The 16888-nt window shown below is 59.8% G+C and overlaps 1 protein-coding gene across 9 annotated transcripts in view; it reads right to left on the bottom strand.

Moving 5' to 3' along the window:
• ZNF469 (zinc finger protein 469) overlaps window positions 1–16888 on the bottom strand; it is a 230424-nt gene that overhangs the window by 18729 nt on the left and 194807 nt on the right. The window contains exon 1 of one of the 9 annotated variants that reach the window (XM_083851755.1): window positions 4679–4715. The exons of 7 other annotated variants lie outside the window; for them this stretch is intronic. The gene's annotated coding sequence lies outside the window, so the exon portion shown is untranslated. One more of the 9 variants, XM_083851751.1, reaches the window with a different exon arrangement.

Below are 16888 nucleotides of genomic sequence, written 5' to 3'. Positions count from 1 at the left end.
GTGTCCCTTGAGGAGGAGCCGCGGGATGCTCACAGCGTGGGGGGGCTGAGCACTGGTGCAGAGGCTTGAAAAGGACGTGGAGGGGCTGGAAGCGATGCTGGTGAGCACACACACATGGATGGTTTGGTCTGGCTCTGTCAGGGCGAGGAGCACCGCAAGAGGCTGTTTCCAGCAGATTTTTTTTTTTCTGGCCAGATGAGGAGTTGGAAGGTTATTTATAAAGTTAGCTTCTTGCTCACGATGGTCAAAAATTGATTTTCTGGATCCGAACAGCTTTGAATTTCCAAGCTGGTGAGAGTCCAGCTTTCAATCTGGATCCAGATTTTGCGGAGCCCTACTCCTTCCTCGGCCTGCTGTAACGCAGGCTAGTTTCAACCCAGCTGCGGGCATGTCCCTGCGCCGAGCCGAGCCGCTGCCCGGGCACCCTGCGGGATGTAGGGGTGCTGCATGCCAGGGTGTCGGCGCCGTGCCCAGGCTCCCTCCCAAATATCCACGCTGCCCGAGCTGGAGGCGCTGGCAGGTCTGGAAAACGCCCCCCAGGGCACCTTGGAGGCGTCCCACGCACGGAGAGGGTGGTGGAACGAGAGGAGGCGGGGGAAAGGGCTCAGCCCTGGCTGGAGGTCACCCCAGCACGCTGCCAGCGTAAGAAGGGATGGGTGGATCGAGGCAACCCAGCAAAGCAAATCCCGTAACGCCCGACCCAGCACCCACGGGAGCCCGGAGCTGGGTGTAAACCAGCTGCAGTCACTCACAAGCTGGTCCCATCACAAGGCTCAGCCAGCAGCTGCTGAGCCCTTCCCAAAGGCAATAGGAAGGCTGATGGTAAATAAATGGTTCGGGTCTGTTTTGGTATGGGCAAGCAGAGCCCTCCAAAGGGCCTGATCTCCTCGAGAATCCCATGGAGGAGGCACCCGAGCACCTCCTCTCGCCCTGCTCGCCAGCCCCCAGGACTGCGTGGGTTTAATCTCCTCCGGGGATCAGCAGAGGGGTTGGGACTGACAGCAGCATCTTTGTGGGGCTGTAATAAAGAATGACTATTTTGACATTTATTTAAGAAATATTAATCTTTCATTTTCCTTCTAAATGCTCCTGTTTGCTAAGGAACTATCTGTTACCTAAGTGCTCCGATAAATCTTCTAAGGTAAAATTACATGTTAGATGCTGCCAGAAGGGTACATTTAAGAATGCTTCCCAAATTATCAGCTGCATTAATCTTAATTACTTCGGTAAAAGTAGAGTCTGGCATTAGGGTGAACTAAATTGAACGGGTGTTTGTTTGTCTTTATCATATCACATATTTGAGATCATTTAACAGGACGCAGATAAGAGGCGCGGGGCAGCGCGGGGCAGGGCAGCTGCCTGCTGAAACCGATGGCTCCGGGTGACAAAGAGCAGCCAGGAGGGGACCGCGGGAGCCCTGGGTCCCTGCCGCAGCAGGACCTGCCTGGGGCAGGGCAGAGGAGCAGGGAAAAAGAAATTGAATACAAATTAACTCTGCTTGGAGTGATTAAGGAAGATCAGGAGGGTCAAAGCAGGCTGGTGCCCTGCAGAGCACGGTGTGGGGGCTGCCGGAGAGCACCGGGGCGCGGGGTTGTTTCTGCCTAAATCCATCTCGTTCGGATGGGACCAGGCTCTTGCTTAGCGCATTGCTAAGTACTCTGAGGCACAGACACGGAACTAAGCGCAGGATTAAGCGCCCTCGTTAGCCAGGGCCTTGGAGAGGTATCGAGTGCTGTGGCTGCGCAATCGCTGCATCTCCCCAGGTCTGCGTGACCCGGGCAGATTCGCTATCAGTGCAGAGTGAGCTTGCATAAGCCAAAAGGCGCTGGGGAGGATTTTCCTCTCCCTTTTTTTTTTTTTAATATTTTACAAGACCTTCTCCATCCACACCCCTGTGTAAATCATGACGAGCGCGCAGCTGCTTAAGGGGAGCCGTGGGGGGGGGAAGATGGTGAGAGGTGACGGCGCACGCTCGTGGAGGTGCTGGTGGGGGACCAGGTTTTGGAGAGCCCCGCTGCAGCACCCGGGTGCCCCCAACCCTCGTGGGACAGGGAATGAGGCCGATGTCACCAGGCATGAGCTGGGCTATCGGCGCGGCACGCCGGCTGCATCCCCTGTCCTGCTTTCCCGAGCTAGGGCCCTGCTCTGCACTTCCCGCCCAGCCTGTCGTGACCCAAAAAAGGGGAAAAAAAAGAAAAAAGAAAAAAAGAAAAGGCAATGACACCATTCCCAGGCCAATATCACGTTTCCTTCCTCCCAGCAGAGCCTGGGTCTGCTCCAAGCTGCCTTCCCCTCCGCTCCTGCTCACAGCCCTGGTCAAACAGGGACAGGAAACCCGAGAGCAGATGAGAACATCACTGTTATTTTCACCCAAGCCTCATTTATCTCTTTGTCCTTTTGGCATCCTTTTTGTCCCCTTCGCTCCGCGGCACGTCTGCCGCAGCGGCTGTGCTGGGACGGGGGGGCCACGGCCACGGTGCCAGCGTCACCCTGTGTCCCCTCCTGCTGTGCCCCAGCCTCTCTGCAGTGCCAACAGTGCCCCTCTTTGTGCCGGTCCCTTTCTCACCAACGCCCACATGCGATGAATGTGGCGCTGGCACGCACCTGGGTGCACCCGATGAGCTAAAATCAAGCCCCCAGAACTCTCCAAAACCCAGCCAAGCTGCCCTACATCCATCGGCGTGTTCCTGCAGCACCAGCAGCGCCAGCTCTTCCAGCCCCTCGCCATCGGCATCGTCGCGCCTGAGCCGTGCTGGAGCCAGGTTCGCCGCGGGAGCGGGCGAGCTCCGATGGAGCAGAGATCGGAATCTGCCCCGCGCTCACCCGGCCTGCTCTGCCTTTGCATAGACACACACACACACACATCCATTGCTCCGAGGGAAATTAATTGGCTCGTGGCGATTAGTGCAGCCACAGACTTCAAATGAGGTGGGTGCCGTCACCGAGCGCCTGGTTCAGCCCTCGCTGGCTGCTGCGGCTCCTCAGGTGCTGGAAGTCCCCTTTCCATGGGCGATCGGCTGGGGACAGCACTGGTCCCACCCTTCCCACGACTGTTCTGCTGTCCTGTGCAGGACCGGTGACATCAGGTGGCGGTGGCCACCCCGGCTGCGTCCCCCCCGGCAGGGTCGCTCCCGTCCGGCCCGAACTCGTTACTGCAGGATCTGCTAGGAGGAGACTTCGGCTAGATTTGGGGAGCTTTTAAGCTGTCAACTTTCCTATAATTGTTAGCAATGTTTCAAATAAGCTCTCCTCTGAAATTTTGCATCGGAAAGACAAGATTAATGAGCGTTTCCTTTGGGGATTTATTGCGCTGTTAATTATTCTCTTCCAGAAATTTGGTTCAGAATATTATCAGCTTTTTTTTTTTTTCAATTAAAAGTGATAATAATTTGCCCCGTATGAAAGAAAAGTGGATTTTAAATATATACATATATATATATAACCCCTTCCTGATTAAGTCTAATAGCCGAGCGAGCGAGCTGAAGGCGGCGGGGGCGCGCTGCAGTGCGCACCCGAGCCCTGCAGAGGGAAGCAGAAGCCGGCCGCAAACTGCAGCGGGGCCCCGGGGCTGCTCCGAGGGGCCGGGAGCGGTGCTGAGACCCGGCCCGGGCCTCCGGTGCGAATTCGGTGCGAATTCGGTGTGAGTTCGGTGCGACTTCCAGGCACCGAGCTCGCCAGGAGGTGGCCGGTGGGAGGTGGATGCCGGTGGGGAGCGTGCAGCGGGAGATGCCTGCGGAGCTGGTGCTTTGCAAACAGTGCTTGATCACCAAAAAGCCAGGCTTTCACCCCCAAAAAGCCCTTTTGCACCGGGAAGGTTGTGGGGCTCGCACCGGGACAGCCCTGGAGAAGGGGCTGAGGTCTCCGAAGCGCAGCCTGGGCCGGGTTCGCACGCTGCTTGCGCTCCCCAGCAGACATTCCTCGTGTGTCTCCCAAATGCAAAACATTCAGAAAATGCTCCGAATACAAATGCTTGCTTGGTGGGGGACGGATCCGATTACACCCAGGGCACAGGGGGGGAGCAGGCCCACGCATGGCTTTGCTGGAAAACACCCTGCAGACCGAACGAGAGCCCCAGACCACGTCCACTGCAAGGTTTGCTTTAACCCCAGACTGTCCCTGCTGAAGTCGCGCAGAAAAATAGAAAGCAAACGAGATGCTGAGCTAAACGCAAAGCTGGCTGAAATGCAAAGCTGGCTGGAGATGCCGCATCCTGGCACGTAGCTCACAGGGATGGGCACTTCGGGCAGACCCCCAGTGGAGCACCCATGGGTGCGCTCCCACGAGCTCCCCTGGGGATGATGGAGACGTGCTTTGGAAGCCAGCAGAGTGAAAGCCCCTCAGCTGGGCCCTGGGTGGCTCTGAGCAGCAGCCTGCATCGTGTGCCCAGACACCCAGGTGAGAGGCACATCGCGGCTCAGGTGTGCCCTGAGTCTCAGGAGGGCAGGAGCTGCGCTCCTGGAAGGGAGCAGGGCTGCACCGCCCTCTCCCCGTGCTCCGTCCCTCTGCCCACCCACGCTCGCCCGGCACACGGGGACCTCAAACAGCCACAAACGCACACACGCTCCCCGTCCCCACGCCCCACGGCAGCTCACGCCCACGCCCGCCCGTGCCACACCGCGGTGTCACGCTGTCACCGGCGCAGCGGCGGGGACGACCCCCAGCACGCGCCTCGCCTTACCCACGTGCCGGCGCCGTCCCTGCACTCCTGCCAAACCCCGAGCGGTTTTTGCTGACCCGATAAGCCCGGAACAGAAAGCCCCACTGCGCGCACTGCATACCGAAAGCCTCCTGCTCGGGAAGCTGCTATCGGTGCTGCCGGGAAAGGCGAAGCAGGGCTGTGGGGCAGGGCAGAGCACTACCGGAGAGGCCGGTGCCTGTCCCCACGCCCCGATGCTGCCCCGTCGCAGCCCCCCTCGGCTGCCCGGATCTGCAGCTGCGGAGCAGACCCCGAGACAAAACCCACGCACGCAGCCGTCCCCATCCCCGTCCCCGCCAGCCTCCAGCGCTCGCAGCGAGCCGAGGGTTTTAACGCGGCTTCTGCCTGCCTGCTTAATTTACTGCCTATTTACTCCTTTTCTTAACCGATGTCCTCTGGAAAAACCGAATGCGACCAGGTCCGCGCTGCCCAGCCCCTTGATTTATGTCTGCTCCAGAACATTTCCCCATTGTTCGGCCAACGGTGTGCGTCAGCGCCTTGCAATCCTCCGCGCGGCGAAGGAGAAGCAGATGGCTCCTGGCCTGGGGGAAGGGGAGCGCCTGCGCAAGGCAGCAGTGGCCGGGCAGCAGGGGGGGTGGGGGGGGGCTTTTTGGGGTGTCCCCTTCCCAAATCCGGGTGGATGGAGGTGCTGGGGGGGGGGCTCCAAGCTCCCACCTGCCCCCTTCGGGCTGGAGCAACCGCATCGGCGCAGGGAGTTGCACCTGATGGAGGGCACGAAGCAGGATGGGTGCCGTGGCAATTCGTTGTCTTTTGGTGGCGAAAATCCATTTTGGCTTCCTCCACATTACCTCCAGCATGTCGCACGATATTTCTGCAGGACAGGAGCAAATCCACCTTCAGGCAGGAGGATTCCCTTCCCTCTCGCATTTGGGGCTTTGCAGCAAACAGCACGCCCCGGAGGACGGAGCCTGGACTGAGACACCGGGGGGACAAAATACGCCGCTACCAATTTTTGCAGCTCAGCGCGGTGACAGCGCTGACGGCGCAAACGCTGCGTGCCACGAGCTGCCGAGGTCTCTGCCGGGCTCCCAGCGCACCACGGCACGATGCTGCCTCCACACCTGAGCTGCAAAACGCATTGGTGGAGCAGTGCCGAGCTTTCAGCCTGCACCGGGGCATCGGTGAGATGCCAGCGTCGCATTTTGGGCAGCACGGCTCCCCTCCCCGAAACGCGAGCTGCCTGGCACCCACCGAGCCCCCTCCTGCCTGCCTGCCCCGTCTCGCGGCGGACGCCGAGGCTGAGAAATGCCCTCTGTTCTCCCCGGGAGCAGAAAAGGCTCGGGGGCCAAAAAAAACGCGCGGAGCTATAAAAAGGCTGATGAACAGAGGCGCATTCATGGCGCACTTCAATCGGCTGCTTCGTAAAGATGCTGCGAACGCTCGGGAGCTTTACAGGAGCCGTCAGCCCCAGCTGGGGAGCAGCAGGACGGCAGCGCCCGGCCGCCTCTGCCCGCACCAGGGGCTGGGACGGGCTCGGGGAGGGTTTGGGGGCTGGCATTAAAGCCCTGACGCCTGCACGGAAGGACCCAAGGCAGACGTGCTCTGCCACGGTGCTTCGTGAGGTTTCCTCCCCCTTTTTTCCAGGTGAGACCAAGGTATTGATGCGGTCATCTCATGCCCACGTATCTCCAAATCGGTGCCTGGCAGCGCAATGAAACCAGAGAGGATCTGCACATCCTGCGCCATAAAATGCCCAAGTTGGGCTGCTCGGACCGGGCTTATTGACATGAGCCCTGCACAAGCACAGAACTTCAGGGGGCGACCCGCAAAAAGCGTTCTGCCAAAGCGGGGCACCCGCAGCCCCCCCTCAGGTGGCACATGGGGAGGGGGCGCAGCACCGGAGGTCCTTGTGGCTCTCATACCCTCGCCCAAACCTCAGGAAACAGGTCCTGCCCTCTGACAAAGCCAAGGCATCGCGGGATGCTGCAGCGAGCCCACCATCATCGAGGCGACGGGAGGCACACATTTTGGTCCCAAAAGCTTTTCTAAAGTCCCTGTGCCCCCAGCGCAGCAGGAGAGGACACAAAGCACGATATAGCAAGGTGGGAAAACTTGCTGAGTCCCCATGCATTTCTTCTGCTTTTTTTTTCCCCCCCTTAATTTCCTTTTCTTTTTAAGCAGGCACCATCCGTGTGCAAGCGTGGCTGAATAATGCCAATATTCATCGGCGGGACAAGCCCAGGCTCTGTTTGCTTGGGAGGCAAGTTTTCTCCAGAGAACCGCCGAGCGACAAAATCCCCTTCCTCACACTTGTGTATTTTTCTTTCATCAGCTGAGAAATTAGCGCGGGGGATCGCGGAGGGCTGGAGAAAGGCATCGTGCAAATATTTTCCTTTTGCTGGAGGTGAAAAAGCCGCGGGTACAGCGCCGTGCTGCACGGGGGGGACAGCGTCCCTCCTCCACATGTGCTCGCAAGATGCGAGGCGAGGACGGGGAATTTCCCTTCTGCTTCGGGGCATCACTTTCAGGCCGAGCAGGAAGATGTGTAAAGCACATCGGCTAAGGAAGAGCAGGTCTGAGGGAAAGATGCTGTTGCCCTTCCTGCAGAGAAAACACAGATGCAGCTGCTCCGGGGGCTGAATCACAACGTGGAGGTGATGCTGCAAACAAAAGGGAGCTGAAAAGCACAGAAATAGCCCCAAAATAGGGCCTCAACCCCAGCACGGTGGCTCACTGTCCCCCACTAAAGCTCATGCACCTGCATCGCCTGCAGGGAGCTGAAAGGCGCTGGGAAGGAGACGGGGATGGCTCCGAGCATCCTTTGGGTTGGCCAGTCCTGCTGCAGAACTGGGGGGAACTGGGGAAACTGGGGCCAGCACCCTGAGCCCGGGGCACGTTGCGGTATCAGGGAGCGGGCTCCAAGCTTTCCAGCCTGTCTCAGCTCTTTCCTCGTCTTCAGCCTCTGGAGGATTAACGAAAAAGAACAAAACGAACCCAACCCTCTGGGAGTCTGGATAAAGGAAAAAATGTGTATTTGTACATCCTGGCTGGAAAACTGAATTCTTCCAAAGAGTGACAATTTTTCACACACACACACACAAAAAAAAAAAACACAAATAAATCCCACTTCTGAAAAAAGGGAGAATTCCCCTCATTAGGGGTTGTCTCCAGCTTTCCAGCAGCGGGAAGGGGCAGGAGCAGGGTCAGCGCCCCCGGCTCCCGGAGCAGGCTCATCCCACGATCGTTTTCCTTCCCGGCACAAACCACCGCAGACAATACCTAATGCCACGGCCACCGGAAACTATTCGTTTCCCTCCGCTATTTAGCAAGGACCGACGCGGTGCTGCTGCAGCCTTAGCGCAGCCCGCAGAGCCGTGCAGTGAATTCACAGGCCGGCTGCATTTTTCCTTCACCTGGGGATTCAATCCGGGTGGGAGCACGCGGGAGCCGGTTGCAGGGGGACGTGCAAGGGTTTTGTGCGTGCACCGGGACGAGGATGGGGCACAAACACTCTTCATCCTTTCTTTTTCCTTGGGGTCACGTGCACCCTCCAAAAAGCATCACGAATGCGGAGGTGAAGGGGGGGATCTTGTGAAAGCCGCCACGGGGCTGCGGAGCAAATAAACGCATGCACCTCTCACTGCCGCGCTCTTTTTTTTCCTCCCCTTTCCAACAAAACGGTGCGAGTAATAATTTTCGCACATGGTGCCGGGCGCGAGAGCTGCCGTAAAGTGGCTGTTTATTTCATTACCAGCCGCCGGCTGCTATCGGGTTCGGGGAGAGGGGGTGTTGGAGCGGGGCCCCCGCGCCCCGTGGGGTATCGCTTTACCCCGCCGCTTCCTGCCCAGGTGAACCCACACAAACCCGCCTGTGTGATGGAAAAACGTTCGGCACCCCAGACACGTTTCCCCCGAAAACACAGCCTGCGATTCAGCTTCCCTCCCCCGGCCTTCCAAGGCGCCCTCCCTTTAACACAGAAAGTGGCATTTATCTCAGGGATTCCTCAAACCCGCAGTCCAAAAAGAAAAAAAACAACAACAACAACAACAAAAAAGAATTAAATATCCGTCTGCGCGTCCGTCTGCGCGCCCGCCTGTGTGTCTGTCTCCACCCGCACCCAAACGGGGCTTTTCCAGGGGTTTGGGTGGCCCAGGCTGGGAGCAGCCAAAGCCGAGATGTGTTTTTAGCCTGGATTCCCCCAAAAGGGAGCGTGGGTGCAGGGGCTGGCTCGCGGGGTGGTGGCGGAGGAATGCTGGAAGTGGCAGAGAGGTGTCACCAAAGGGAAACCAGCAGCGGCCAGCCCCAGCCTGCCCCGTATGTAGTAGGGTAAAAAAAAAAAAAACCCTCCTGCACGAGTGACCCTACCATAACAAGTGGGGATTGACAAGAAGAAAGGGGTTTGTGGTGCTGAGTCCCCCAAAACTGAGCCGAGGCACAGCGGGAGGACAACTCCCTCGCGCCCGCGTCCGTCCCAGCGTCCTGACACCCAGCCTCCTTCCGCTGGCCACCCTTTAATCTTCCCCGCCGCGGGTTTCTAAACTGGGAATTACAGGAGTCAACCAGAGCAGGACTTGTGCGTGTTTTTTTTAAAGCCGCTTCTCAAAAACGCGTTACAAGGACAGCAAAACCCGCTGCCTGCCTCCGTGCCATCCGCAGGCACGGCGGGGTCTGCAGGGGGCGCGGAGGACTCTGCCCGTGGTGCCAAACCCAGGAGAGCCGGGGGGGTTGCTCGTCCCTTTTATCCTATGCCAGGCTTTAGACGGTCAAATCCAAAAATCCCTGGAAGGCAGGGCTTGGCACGGTGGGAGCCCAGATGCTGCCTCTGCCCTGCTGCTGTAATTACGCCACCAAACTTAGAAAGCAGCGGAAGAGCCGCGTGTAGTGCTGCAATTAGGAGGCTGTCTAATTGCGGTGCGCTTGTGTATTGTTTTCCTCTCCGTGGCTGCAGCTGCCAACAACCAGCCGAGCATCAGCACTGCAAACCCAGGCACCGGGGCTCCTCAGCTCACGTCCCTGAGCACTGGCACTGCGGTGCTGCACGGGGACAAGGGGGACAAGGGGCTTGGCACCCCAAATCTGACCCGTCGCACGTGTATGGCAGCAGCAGAGCTGGCCGGTGCATCCGTCCGGGGAAGGAGCCTCCAAAATGTGTATCTGCTGATGGAAGGTGCTTTCTCGGAGCAGCAAACGTCGCTCTCTCTCCGGGACTCCCCTTCTCCTGCCCACGGCATGCTGCCTGTCCCCAGAAGCGGCGAGGAATGATTTCTCCCCGTCAGCCTTGAGATTAAAATGGATATATGCGTGGGAACCGGCGGCGGCAACGGAGATGACACAGGAGAGCAGCTGATTTATATCGTGCTGCCCCTGCGCGCACTGCGCATAAATCTGCCGCTTTTCGTGGAAAAGCGAGAGCCGGAGCAGCTCCTCGCGCTGCCGCTCGCCTCCTCGCCGGGAGACTCAGACCCAAGCTGGGCTCCGTGCGAGGCGGCGGCGGCGAGCGCGGTGGGCAGCCCCGGGCTTGGCTGCGGGGGCTCAAAGAACCCGGCCAGAGCACTGTCACCTCCTTCTCCCACATTGTATCTGGGGAAAACAAGGGTATAAGGGACAAAAAAAAAAATGTTTTTAGGCTTGGCTCCTTAAAGCGAGCAGTCACAGTGACTTAACTCTCGCATTTCATTATTTTCATCCCAGAAGCAGCTACGGCGATGTGAGTCTGAATGATGAGAAGCACCTGCGGATGCCTGCTGGCAGGGGGGAATCCCTTCTTTTTCTCCATCCTGCTCCCGACACCTTCCCCATGAACCACCTTCACCCGTTTGGGTCTTTTAGAGGGGTTTGTGCGCAATTGCGGACCACAGCTCGATGCCCATTTAAACTTTATTCTCCGCTCTGCCAGAGAAACCCTGGAAGCTGCTGCTGGCACCGGGTGTGCCGGGCTGCACCGACCTATTCCAGCTTTAACGGGGCCGGGCGCCCTCCTGCTGCTCAGCCCCAGCTGCCCACGCAGGCACCGCTCGCCCTTCGCCGTCGCCTTGCTTTGCCTCCCCGTGGGCGCAGGGGCTTTGCCGGAGGAGCCGGCCGCATCTCCCTGCCCCGTGCTCCTGCTCCTCTTGTTTTCACAGCTGACGGCGGGGCCGGGAGGCTGCGCCTGGGGACGGCGAGAGGAAGCGTGCCCGAGGGGCGGGAGGCGGCTGCGGCCACCACTTGCCTGCACCTGGGCTGCTCAGGGACCCGCCGCGACGGTGGCGCGTGGCCAACCCGGCTGGATGGGCAGTGCGGGGCGCTTCGAAGCCCAGCATCGGCAGGTGATGGGCGACCAAACCCACCTGGGTCTTGCGAAGCATCGAAGAAGCCGCTGCTGCTCGGCCCGAGGTGTCCCAGGGTGTCCCAACCACCCCGGGCACTTGGTGGGAGCAAGGATGCTGCTGGGGGAAAAGTCCTGGCTGAGCCACGCTGCGGGGAAAAGGCGAGAGAGCCCTTCCTTTAGTGTGCTGCCCACTTCTGGAAGGCAAAAGGGAGCATACATGTATGAGGAGACCTTCTGGGAGTTCCCTCGTTGCACCCTGCTGTCGGATGCTTCCCACCAGGCTGCGGAGAGCTCGGCTGCATCCAATGCGTCCAGAGCATCCAGCCAGCGTCACCGCGCAACGACTGCCACCAGCGTGTCCCCCTCTGCGAAAACAACAGGCGAAGAAAGAGCACTTTTGTTTCTTCCTCCTCTATTGACACAGCTGGGAGGGCTGGGGCCGGGACAGGGTTCCTCCTCCGCCAAAACGCTCGGCGCGTTGCCTTTGTGGCGCGGGGAGAGGCCGAGCTCCTTCCCCCGGCTCACTGCGGCTCGCGGGGCACAACCAGAGCATCCCTCGGCCGCCCTCGTCCCGTGCTGGGGCCGGGGCCTTGCGGTGGAAGAAAAACGTCCAGCTGCTCCCCACGTGCACCCCCTGGGCTCTCAGCCCCAGGAAGGACTTGTCCTGGGAAGATGCCTGTGTGCAGAACACAAGCTGTGGATGTCGGTGCAAAAACCAACCCGGAGGAGTCGCTGAACCCACCCCGGGGCTTTGCACCTTGCCGTGCCGCGCTGGTGAGCCCGCAGCCAGCCGGCCCCTCGTGGCCCCGTGCCATGCTGCTTTTACCATTAAGGCATGGCCCCTCTGCCTTCGCTTTCTGCAGAAGAAGTCACAGCGCTGGCTTTCACTGATGCCTAACCCAGCTATTTCAGCATCATTTCTTCGAAGCACCCCGATCAGCGCTGTGACGGCACGTGGAGGAGATTCACCAATAAACCACGGAGAGGAGCTGCATATCCCCCATGGGAAGAAGCCCCCGGCGCTGCTGTGCGGGCTGGAGGCAGCGCAGCTCGTGCACCCGCTCAGGGGAACGGAGCAGCCTCGAGCATCGCCTCCGAGCCGCGGGGATCGGGGATCCGGGCACTGGGACGGGGCCGGATCCGGCTGCCCAGCGGTTGCGTGATCGGTGGGTTTGCTCCTCTTCGCCTCCGGCCTCCGAGACGAGAGACAAATGCAAAGCATTCCTTTATCTCCCTGCCTCTCCGGAATGACAGGCAAAGCAATAAAATACATTTTTTTTTTATAGAGCTGTAAATTTAATTTCCTTTTAAACCATTTGCTTCCACTTAGAACTCAATGGAAATCCTGCGCTGCTGGCAAAGCTGCAGCTTCCCTGTCCTGCGATCAACGTATGGAAGCAGAAGACTGCAGCTTTTGGATGAGCTTGAAGGTTTATGGAAGGGAAGATGGGGTGGGGGAAAGAGAAGAAAATTCTTGGGGCATTGAGGGCCTAGTTTCCATCTTCCTCGTGAACCTTCCTCAAGGGAAGAGCTTGAACTGCTTTGTGGTGGCCTCAGCAGCACAACCAAAGCGTTTTCTGCCTGCAGCACACAAGTGCAGGGCACGGCTTGCAAGGGGGAGAAAAATCACCATTTTCTGCCCTAAAACACCCGTGGGGTAGTAGGCTCGGTGCAAACCTAGGGGGAGCTCATCAGGTCAAGGTGTCCAGCTGCCAGAAGCAGCATGGGCTGACGCACGTGTCCAGCATCCTTATGCCATCGGGAAACCAGAGTGGATTTTCCCTGCTTAAAACCAGCCGGCGAGGGAGGGAACGGCGCCGGGACAAGCACCCAGGGCATGGGGAGAGGAACATCTTGCTGCACGGAGCGGCGCTGTTATCCCACAGAGCAGAGCAGGACGTTGTCATGGGACAACCCACTGCTCCGGCCATCCCTCCCGGCACCTAGCGCATCCTGACGGGCGCTGCGACGGGGGCTGACAGCCCCCAACAAGAGCAGGCGTTGGGCAGACCGGACTGGATTTGAAGCGTTTGCACAGGAGTTTGCATCACGCACCCACAGCAGCTGCTGTCCCACGAGGAGCAGGACGGATGGACAGACAGATGGACGGTGCTCCGGCACCGTACGGGGGGCGCCCGACGCATTTGGAGCCCGCACCTCGCCCCCCAGGGCTGGGCACCTCGAGCCACGGGACGTATCCGGAGCACCCGCTCTGCCTCTCCTGCCCAAGGACGGCGGCCGTGTCCCCGCCACCTACCTGGCACCCCAGGACGGCTCTGTCCTACTTGGGTTCCCCGCGAGCCCCGGCTGCACGGAGCTCCCCGTAGCAGCGGCTCCCGGAGGATGGAGAGGCCATTCCCCTCAGTCCCGGGGGAATCCTCCTCGGCTCGTGGTAGCGGCACTTGCCCCGTGGTGCTGGGAGGGAGCGGTGCTCAGCGGGCAGCACAGGCACCGGGGCTGTGGGAGAAGGGAGCAGGCAGGGTCAGGGGGAAAGGTCTGCGTGGGGGGTGCTGGAGATGGGAGCCATCCCCGTCCACTCCGACCCTCCCCAGGTGTGCTGAGCCCCCAAAACGGGGCTGCCGGGACCGTTCCTATTCCCGGGGCACTTTCTGTGGAATTTGGGAAGCCTCGTGCTGTGCTCCCAGCTGGATCCGTGGCACCTATTCGGAGACAAGGTGTGAGGAGCAGGGGGCGTTTTTGGGGTGAAGTTTTGGACAGGGGCTGGCCACCTGTCCTGGAATCCAGGCAAATTGCAGGAGCCAAGCAGAAAGTTGGCTTCGGTTTTCCAACGACCCAGACAAGCGCAACCCTGCAAGCACCACGGCGCTGCACAGCAGATCAGGACTCAGGACGTGACCCATTTCCACCGCCCCGGGTCCCAGCAGCACGGCCAGACGCTGAAAACCACAGCCACGACTGGCAGCCGAGTGCCCGAACCCCACGGGCTCCTTGAAGCAGCAAATCTCTCCCGGAGCAGCCTGCTGCTGTTAGGGAGCGGGGACGGGGCAGATTTGTGCCACGGGATGCAGCTTCTGCGAGCTCCTAACCCTGACGCTGAGCCGGCGTGCATCCTTCGCAGCCCCAGCCCTGGGATGCGCGGCCGGGGCGATCTGTACAAAATATGTCCCTGGTGCTGGAGGCTTCAAAACCCCAGAAGTTTAAAGCGCAACATGAAGCCCACTTCAAAGGGCTGCAGCTTCCTACTTGATAACATCAGGAGTCTGGATCAAAGGCTGCGTCCTAGGAAATCCAGCACGGGAAGGGAAAATAAAATTGCTTCCTCCAGAGCATTCCTCGCTGCTGAAAATAAGCTGCTGGCTTAGGGAAGTTAGACCGTCACGTTAAAATTACAGATGATGTCAGAGCGTGCTTCTCTAAGGGCTTTATGGGGCATGGGGGTGGCTTGCCTGCGGGGTCAGGGGTCTCAGGACGCAGGTCCCAGCTCGGGAGCCCTGGGGAGGAGGAGGGGAGCATCTCGTGGGCTGCACGACGGAGAGGACGGTGGTGATGAATGCGGGGCAGTGGCTGAGACCCAAACCACCCACCGCACGTGGCGACCCCATCAGACATTGCACTGGGATTTGGGCAGCCTCGTCACAGCCCACAGAAGCAGCTCTTCTCTGCTGCCTCAAAGCAAATCACACAAATCACTCCGCAGGCAGCGGACGGGCTCGTCCCTGAGAAGCCACCAGCAGGGCTGGTGTCCCGGCACTGGCTCCATCTCAGGTTTTCCTCCCGGCTTTGCAGATGCCAGCACCAAGGCACGGGGGAAAAGCAAAGCATCTGATCCACAAAGCTGACCCTGATCACACCGCGTTGAAACAATCCCGATTCATCCCCTGGAAAAATCACCAAGACCCTGCAAGAGCACGCAAACACCACGCTGGCACTGCCTGAGCCCCGTGGGAGCAGACCCCCTTGCACCGGCGACCGCGTGTGGCAGCATTCGGGATGCTCAGCTGCACCCTGTGCCCAACGATGCTGCTGAGAGCACGGGGAATCACTGCTGGGGACAAACCAAAGGGAGGTGTCCTGCATACACGTGCCACCAATCATTTGTGGAGCCCTCCTGCAAGCCTGTCCCCGTCTCCATCCCAGCGTGCCGGGATGCGTTTGGGAGGTCCCCATCCTGCGGGTGGGTGACGGTTCCTCTCCTCCTCCTCCTCCTTCTCCTCCTCCTCCTTCTCCTCCTCCTCCTTCTCCTCCTCCTCCTTCTCCTCCTGCCCCCGGCTCCGCATCCTGCCCTGCTCCAGCGCGGGGACAGCGGCCCCTTTCTCTGCCGGCCGCCTCCGCGATGATTAGTGCCTTTCAGGAGCGGGCTGGGTTTTTTTTATTTATTTTTTTTTTCGCTAGCCGGCCCCAGATGAATAGCTCTGGGCAGAAGCGAGCAGACAGCATCCCCTGTATTCCACGCTTCATATGAAAACCAGATGCCACGAGTATGGTTACAAATCAAAGCTGACAGGGGGACGAGAGGTTTACTTAGGAATTGAGAGAGGGCACGAAACCTTGCAAACAGGGCTACCGTTTGCCCCCGCCCCCCCCCCCCCGGCACACAAACCCGTAACTGCACCGCCCCGCGCCGCGAGGGGCTCGGCACAGCCCGAAAAATGCCACCAAGCAGCCCCTCCGCCTTACCCTCGCTTTCCGCTGGACTTTATAAAAATGATAACCGGGATAAGAAGCCGTTACCTGGGGAGCCTTTTATTTTTGTTAGTTTTAACTTATCGCTGCCTGCATTTGGACAGCTGGTTCGGATTGCGCGAGGCGCGACCGAGCCGCGTGCGGGGCTGCTCCGGCAAAGCCGCGAGGAAAAGCCTCTCCCGGCCAAGGTGGTGGCAGGATCCCGATGGGCACAGCGCCCTAATGAACCGTCAGCTCGCGGGGGGAGCGCTGAGGAAACAGCCGGGCTAACGTTTAGTGACAGCCGCAATTTCCTAATCCGCCCGAGAAATAAACAGGAGCCGCGTGGAATAAAAGCGCGGAGTTCAAGCCCGGCCCTCGCCGGGGCACGAGCAAAGAAACGAAACGTCAGGGTTTACAAATGAGCCCTGGAGGTAAGTCCCCATCGGGGTGTGGGAAGACGCAGGGGGAGGCTGCCCGGGAAATGGTTTTGGAAGCTGCAGGGTCGGGGTGCTGGGGATGGCGCAGGGGTGCTCTGCAGCCTGCCCGGCACGGCACGCACCGGGGCGCACGGCCCGCTTAGCCAAGGAAAGCTGCAGACCTTGATTTCTGACACCAAGCAATGCTGAAACAAGTTGCTGCTGGCCTGCAGGATTGATCCAGTGAAGGTCTCTGGGCCTGGACACACGACTGAGTGGAAATCTCTGCGCGCTGCAGCCTTCGTGGTGCTGGTGCCGCCGTCCCAGGACGCTCGTGCAGTCGGTGCCGCGAGATTTCCCGGCCGCAGGCGAGGACGCCCAGCAGACACAGGCGGCACGTCGGATTGCAAAACCCACCAGGACGCAGACCAGATCCGCACCGCGCGAGCCCCGCATCCATCCCCGGGACCTTGCTGTGAACCCAGGGTTGTGAAACCCTCCCCGGCCAACGTTCCCATCGGGGAGCTCCGTTTGGAGGAAGGATTCCTCTCTCCTGGGAGCAGTGGCTCTGCGGAGCAACCTGGCCCTGCCTCCCGGCAGCCCCCGCTGCCATCCCAGCCCAGGAAACGTTTCAGCCCGGGTGGTTGAAGCGAGCGCTGCGAGCAGTTGGCAGCGGAGATGGCTCGGCCTGGGGAAGTGCTCTGGGATGAGAAGTGTGTGATAAATTAAGATTACTACTATTCCCCGCGATCAGCCAGTCGCTGGCTTCCAGCGTGCCGCTGGCCAGAAACGTCTCACCGAGGGATTCTGGCCTCGCCCCGAGAGCCTGCGGTTGAATGAAAGCAGATATTTTGCACCAGCGTCCAGAGGCTGATGCAGGCT

The sequence above is a fragment of the Anser anser genome (assembly GCF_964211835.1).
Source record: "Anser anser genome assembly, chromosome: 11".
NCBI lineage: Eukaryota > Metazoa > Chordata > Aves > Anseriformes > Anatidae > Anser > Anser anser.
This window is presented reverse-complemented; position numbering and strand designations above follow the sequence as displayed.